We start from the raw sequence: 7,340 nt of genomic DNA on the forward strand, positions 1-7,340 counted from the left end.
AGTAGTGTGCACCGGTGGGGCAGCAAAGTGACAAGCACCACTACCCACAGAAAAGGTAACAAGGGAACTGAATAACACAGGATCTTCTCTTTGTATCTGGCAGGAACAACAAGGTTAAAATGCCCTAGTTCCAAAATGTAGAATTAGTGCTACAACGGTCCTCAAGAGGACCTGTGATGGATGCCACTTCTGCCTTCCGTACGCTGGAGGAGGCACATTGGTCACACGCTACAGTCATACTGCGGTGGGACGCACACTCGTTGACCTCTCATGGCACGGCTCCACACTTCAGGGACAACGCTTTCCATTAGCTGTGTTTTCTGATGACGTGTCGCGCCGGCCTCGTCCAACAGCAGAACCCCTTTAGATCCAAACAGACTCTTCCAATTTCTCACCGGAAGTGAAACAAGGCCACGCGGACACTTTCACAATACAACAGCCGGGAATGCACTTTTCGATAATAAAAACACATTTCTTCCTCCTAATTTATCAAATAAACGACTCACTGAAGAACAGGGGCCAGCTTCGATCGGTGACCAGCCGTTACAACAACTTTTTTACTTCATGATACCATTAAAACGCATGCCTTACCACGCATGCGTTGTACATCGAAAAGTCATTATTACGCAATTTAGTTAGAACGCATGGTCATTTACCACGCATGCCTTTACAACAAATTTTGTTGTAAAGGTATGTATGGTAAATGACCATGAGTTCTACAAAAATGTAGATGATCCACGTCGTTGTAAGGAAACAGAGGCTGTTCTGTTTCCTCACAACGACGTGCACCGCCCCTCAGAGATGACGAGAAGCAGGAACTGGGCATGGGGTGGGGGTTACTTTTCTAGGGTTTAGGGTAGTGCAGTGGTGTTTGGGTAGTGTAGGCGGTCGTGCTGGGGTAGTGTTTTAGGGTTTAGTGTAGTGCAGTGGTGTTGGTGTAGTGTAGGGGGTCATGCTGGGGGTAGTGTTTTAGGGTTTAGGGTAGTGCAGTGGTGTTTGGATAGTGTAGGGGGTTGTGCAGAGGATAGATTTAGAGTTTAGGGTAGCACAGTGGTGTTTGGGTAGTGTAGAGAGTCATGCTGTGTGTAGATTTAGGGTTTAAGGTGGTGCAGTGGTGTTTGGGTAGTGTATGGAGTTGTGTTGGGGGAGTGTTTTAGGGTTTAGGGTAGTGCAGTGGTGTTTGAGTAGTGTAGGGGGTCGTGCTGGGGGTAGTGTTTTAGGGTTTAGGGTAGCGCAGTGGTGTTTGGGTAGTGTAGGGGGTCATGCTCGGAGTAGTGGTTTAGGGTTTAGGGTAGTGCAGTGGTGTTTGTGTAGTGTAGGGGGTACTGCTCGGGGTAGTATTTTAGGGTTTAGGTTAGTGCAATGGTGTTTGGGTAGTGTACGGCATACGGCTGGGGGTAGTGCTTAAGGGTTTAGGGAAGTGCAGTGGTGTTTGGGTAGTGTATAGGGTACTGCTGGGGGTAGTGTTTTAGGGTTTAGGGGGGTGCAGTGGTGTTTGGGTAGTGTAGGGGGTCGTGCTGGGGGTAGTGTTTTAGGGTTTAGGGCAGTGCAGTGGTGTTTGTGTAGTATAGGGGTAGTGTTTTAGGGTTTAGGGTAGGGCAGTGGTGTTTGTGTAGTGTAGGGGGTCATGCTGGTGGTAGTGTTTTAGGGTTTAGGGTAGTGCAGCTGTGTTTGTGTAGAGTAGGGGGTCGTGTTTTAAAATTTAGGGTAGTGCAGTGGTCTCTGGGTAGTGTAGGGGGTCATGCGGGGGTAGTGTTTTAGGGCTTAGGGTAGTGCAGCTGTGTTTGTGTAGTGCAGGGGGTCATGCTGGGGGTAGTGTTTTAGGGTTTAGGGTAGTGCAGTGGTGTTTGGGTAGTGTAGGGGGTCGTGCTGGGGTAGTGTTTAAGGTTTAGGGTAGTGCAGTGGTGTTGGTGTAGTGTAGGGGTCATGCTGGGGGTAGTGTTTTAGGGTTTAGGGTAGTGCAGTGGTGATTGGGTAGTGTAGGGGTCGTGCTGAGGATAGATTTAGGCTTTAGGGTAGTGCAGTGGTGTTTGGGTAGTGTAGGTGTCGTGCTGTATGTAGATTTAGGGTTTAGGGTGGTGCAGTGGTGTTTGGGTAGTGTAGGGGGTCATGTTGGAGGTAGATTTAGTGTTTAGGGTAGTGCAGTGGTGTTTGGGTAGTGTATGGAGTCGTGTTGGGGAAGTGTTTTAGGGTTTAGGGTAGTGCAGTGGTGTTTGGGTAGTGTAGGGGGTCATGCTGGGGTAGTGTTTTAGGGTTTAGGGTAGTGCAGTGGTGTTTGGGTAGTGTAGGGGGTCATGCTCGGAGTAGTGGTTTAGGGTTTAGGGTAGTGCAGTGGTGTTTGGGTAGTGTAGGGAGTACTGCTCGGGGTAGCATTTTAGGGTTTAGGTTAGTGCAATGGTGTTTGGGTAGTGTACGGCATACTGCTGGGGGTAGTGTTTCAGGGTTTAGGGAAGTGCAGTGGTGTTTGGGTAGTGTAGGGGAGTCATGCTGGTGGTAGTGTTTTAGGGTTTAGGGTAGTGCAGCTGTGTTTGTGTAGTGTAGGGGGTCGTGTTTTAGGATTTAGGGTAGTGCAGTGGTCTCTGGGTAGTGTAGGGGGTTGTGCGGGGTAGTGTTTTAGGGCTTAGGGTAGTGCAGCTGTGTTTGTATTGTGCAAGTGGTCGTGCTGGGGTAGTGTTTTAGGGTTTAGGGTAGTGCAGTGGTGTTTGGGTAGTGTAGGGGCTTGTGATGGGGTAGTGTTTTAGGGTTTAGGGTAGTGCGGTGGTGTTTGGGTAGAGAAGGGGGTCGTGCTGGGGTAGTGATTCAGGGTTTAAGGCAGTGCATTGGTGTTTGGGTAGTGTAGGGGGTCATGCTGGGGGTAGTGTTATAGGGTTTAGGGCATTGCAGTGGTGTTTGAATAGTGAAGGGGGCCGTGCTGGGGGTAGTGTTTTAGGGTTTAGGGCAGTGCTGTGGTGTTCGGGTAATGTAGGGGGTCATGCTGGGGGTAGTGTTTTAGGGTTTAGGGATGTGCGGTGGTGTTCAGGTAGTCTAGGGGGTCGTGCTGGGGGTGGTGATTTAGGGTTTAGGCCAGTGCGGTGGTGTTCGGGTAGTGTAGGGGGTCAGGCTGGGGGGAGTGTTTTAGGGTTTAGGGCAGTGCACTGGTGATCGGGTAGTGTAGGGGGTGGTGCTGGGGGAGTGTATTAGGGTTTAGGGTAGTGCAGTGGTGTTCAGGTAATGTAGGGGGTCGTGCTGGGGGGTGTTTTAGGGTTTAGGGTAGTGCAGTGGTGTTTGGGCAGTGTAGGGGGTGGTGCTGGAGGTAGTGTTTTAGGGTTTAGGGCAGTGCAGTGGTGTTCAGGCAGTGTAGGGGGTGGTGCTGGAGGTGGTATTTTAGGGTTTAGGGCAGTGCAGTGGTGTTCGGGTAGTTTAGGGGTGGTGCAGGGGGTGGTGTTTCAGGGTTTAGGGCAGTGAAGTGGTGTTCGGGTAGTGTAGGGTGTCGTGCTGGGAGTGGTGTTTCGGGGTTTAGGGAAGTGCAGTGGTATTCGGGCAGTGTAGGGTGCCATGCTGGGGGTGATGTTTCAGGGTTTAGGGCAGTGCAGTGGTGTTCAGGCAGTGTAGGGTGTCGTGCGGGGGTGGTGTTTCAGGGTTTAGGGCAGTGCAGTGGTGTTTGGGCAGTGTAGGGTGTCATGCTGGGGCTGGTGTTTCAGGGTATAGGGCAGTGCAGTGGTGTTCTGGCAGTGTAGCGGGTCATGCTGGGGGTGGTGTTTTAGGGTTTAGGGCAGTGCGGTGGTGTTCAGGTAGTGTAGGGGTCGTGCTGGGGGTAGTGTTTTAGGGTTTAGGGCAGTGCGGTGGTGTTCGGGTAGTCTGGGGGGTCATGCTGTGGGAGTGTTTTAGGTTTTAGGGCAGTGCAGTGGTGTTTGGGTAGTGTAGGGGGTTGGGGGGAGTGTTTTAGGGTTTAGGGCAGTGCAGTGGTGATCGGGTAGTGTAGGGCGTCATGCTGGGGGGAGTGTTTTAGGGTTTAGGGAAGTGCAGTGGTGTTCGGGCAGTGTAGGGGGCGGTACTGGGGGTGGTGTTTTAGGGTTTAGGGCAGTGCAGTGGTGTTCGGGCAGTGTAGGGGTGGTGCTGGAGGTGGTGTTTTAGGGTTTAGTGCAGTGCAGTGGTGTTCGGGCAGTGTAGGGGTGGTGTTGGAGGTGGTGTTTTAGGGTTTAAGGTAGTGCAGTGGTGTTCGAGCAGTTTAGGGGGTGTTGTAGGGGGTGGTGTTTCAGGGTTTAGGGCAGTGCACTGGTGTTCGGGTAGTGTAGGGTGTTGTGCTGGGGGTGGTGTTTCAGGGTTTAGAGCAGTGCAGTGGTGTTCAGGTAGGGTAGGGTGTCGTGCTGGGGGTGGAGTTTCAGGGTTTAGGGCAGTGCAGTGGTATTCGGGCAGTGTAGGGTGTCATGCTGGGGGTGGTGTTTCAGGGTTTAAGGCAGTGCAGTGGTGTTTGAGCAGAGTAGGGTGTCATGCTGGGGGTGGTGTTTCAGGGTTTAGGGCAGTGCAGTGGTGTTCGGGCAGTGTAGGGTGTCGTGCTGGGGCTGGTGTTTCAGGGTTTAGGGCAGTGCAGTGGTGGTCTGGCAGTGTAGGGGGTCGGGCTGGGGCTGGTGTTTTAGGATTTAGGGCAGAGCAGTGGTGTTCGGGCAGTGTAGGGGGTCCTGCTGGGGGTGGTGTTTCAGGGTTTAGGGCAGTACAGTGGTGTTCAGGCAGTGTAGGGGGTATTGCTGGGGGTAGTGTTTCAGGGTTTAGGGCAGTGGTGTTCGGGCAGTGTAGGGGTCTTGCTGGGGGTGGTGTTTCAGGGTTTAGGGCAGTGCAGTGGTGTTCAGGCAGTGTAAGGGGCCGTGCTGGGGCTGGTGTTTTAAGGTTTAGGGCAGAGCAGTGGTGTTCGGGTAGTGTAGGGTGTCGTGCTGGGGGTAGTGTTTTAGGGTTCAGGGCAGAGCAGTGGTGTTCGGGCAGAGTAGGGGGTCGTGCTGGGGGTGGTGTTTAGGGTTTAGGGCAGTGCAGTGCAGTGGTGTTCGAGCAGAGTAGGGGGTCGTGCTGGGGGTGGTGTTTAGGGTTTAGGGCAGTGCAGTGGTATTTGGGCAGTGTAGGGGGTCGTGCTGGGGGTGATGTTTCAAGGTTTAGGGCAGTGCAGTGGTGTTCGGGCAGTGTAGGGGGTCGAGCTGGGGGTGGTGTTTCAGGGTTTAGTGCAGTGCAGTGGAGTTCGGGCAGTGTAGAGGGTCATGCTGGGGGTAGTGTTTCAGGGTTTAGGGCAGTGCAGTGGTGTTCGTGCAGTGTAGGGGGTCGTGCTGGGGTAGTGTTTTAGGGTTTAGGGCAGTGCAGTGGTGTTTGTGTAGTGGGCAGCGCATGCGCTGCGTCGCTAGGCGAGACCTAAAAAGCATTGCACCAAGATGGCTGCCAACACTTCCTGGATTGATGTGTTGGCAGCCAGTTAGAGCCAAACTTCTGCTTGTGTAGTTAGGTCCCGCCCAGATATATAAAGATTTTTTCCTTTAATATCTCGAAAACTACTGAACGGATTCACACCATTTCAAAAAAAGGTCGCTTTATGAACCAAGCACTACCTTTTTGCCAAATTTGGTGTAATTCAGTTCAGCAGTTCAGCTGTAACCATGTCTAAAGTTACCTATGGGAAATTGATTTTTTGACCCCTCTTTTTTGAATTTCTCAGGAACTCCTGAACGGATTTACACCATTTAAAAAATGTTTTCTTTCTGAACCAAGGGCTACCTTTCTGCCAAATTTGGTGTAATTCCGTTCAGCAGTACGGGCTGTAGTCGTGTCTAAAGTTTCCTATGGAAAATACCATAGCGAAAACACTTTTTGGGACACCCCTTTTTTCTCAGCCCCCACTTGGCGAATCACCCCGAAACTTTCAGGATAGTAGCTGACTGGAGCGGGCCACAAGTTTAGAAAATTTTGCGAAGATTCGTCAACCGGCGCCAAAATTATTGGGAAAAGAAAAAATGCTTTTCCTATGGAAACTAGGTCCTAACTATAAGTATCTACTGGCGACCGCCAATAGATAATATGTATATATATATATATATATATATATATATATTCACTGAAAAAACATAGGTTTCAGGCACGTTATAGTTAGAAATTAGCATTTAAAAAACAATAGAAATTAACTGAAAAAAACATAGGTTTCAGGAATGTTACAGTTAGTTGGACATTCCATTCGTACAAAAACATAGAAATTCCTGCGTTATAGTTAGTTCAGCTAACTATAACTCGCGCCACCGCAATGCACTGCTGATGACGTCACATATTACATAATTCGTGACATGGCCAGTGACATCACTGATGACATCACTGATGACATGTCAAATGACATCACTGATGACATCATCCAGTGACAGTGTGTTTCGGTAAAGTTTACATTTATTTTATAAATATGGCAAGCTGTATTGAGGAATGAGTGGGTGTATAAGTGTCTGTGTGGAGGATTTAGTAGGTACGTGACTGACTGTATAAGTGAGTGATTAAATGTGTCTTACTGAATGCATGGGTTAGTGACTAAACTGTGTGAAAGTCTGTATCAGTCTGTTGTTGTGTAAGCTGCTGCATGAGTTGGTGAGTAGCTGCATGAGTGTCTATATGGGTTATTGATTGCTTGCCTGAGTATTTGCATTGGCTGCCTGAGTGTGTGTGTGGGTGGGTGGGAGGTGTGTGACTCTGTGCATAGATGTGTGAGTGGTTGATTCACTGGGTGTATGGGTTAAAAAGTGCATGTGGAAACAGCTGTATGGGTGGGTGAGTGTGTGTATGGGTGTGTTGGTGAGTGAATGGATGTCTCAGTGGTACAAGTACAAGTAACTACATCTGTAATATGATTCTGTTGTTGAATGGGTAGTTGTGTGTGTAGACTTAGGAATCAGTGAGCGGGTATGTAATAACTGGTATTGGTGTGTCAATGGATTCAAATATGGTACTCTGTATGTTACAGTGAGTGATGAAAGGTTATACTAGTGTAAGATGAGGTGTATCAGATTGTCACGGGATGATGTCATCAGTAATGTCATCAGTGATGTCATTTGAGATGTCATCAGTGATGTCATCAGTGATGTCACTGACCATGTCATGAATGATGCAATATGTGACATGTGAAATGGCCAGCTAACTATAACACCCCTGAAACCTAGGTTTTTTTCTGTGAATTTCTAAAGTTTTTAAATGCTGATTTCTAACTATAACGTCTCTGAAACCTATGGTTTTTTCAGTGAATTTCAAAGCTTTTTTTAAATGCTAATTTCTAACCATAATGTCTCTGAAACCTATGGTTTTTTCAGTGAATTTCAAAGGTTTTTTAAATGCTAATTTTTAAGTGTGATAGT

The sequence above is a fragment of the Triturus cristatus genome, chromosome 4_2 (genome assembly GCF_964204655.1).
Source record: "Triturus cristatus chromosome 4_2, aTriCri1.1, whole genome shotgun sequence".
Classification (NCBI taxonomy): Eukaryota; Metazoa; Chordata; class Amphibia; order Caudata; family Salamandridae; genus Triturus; species Triturus cristatus.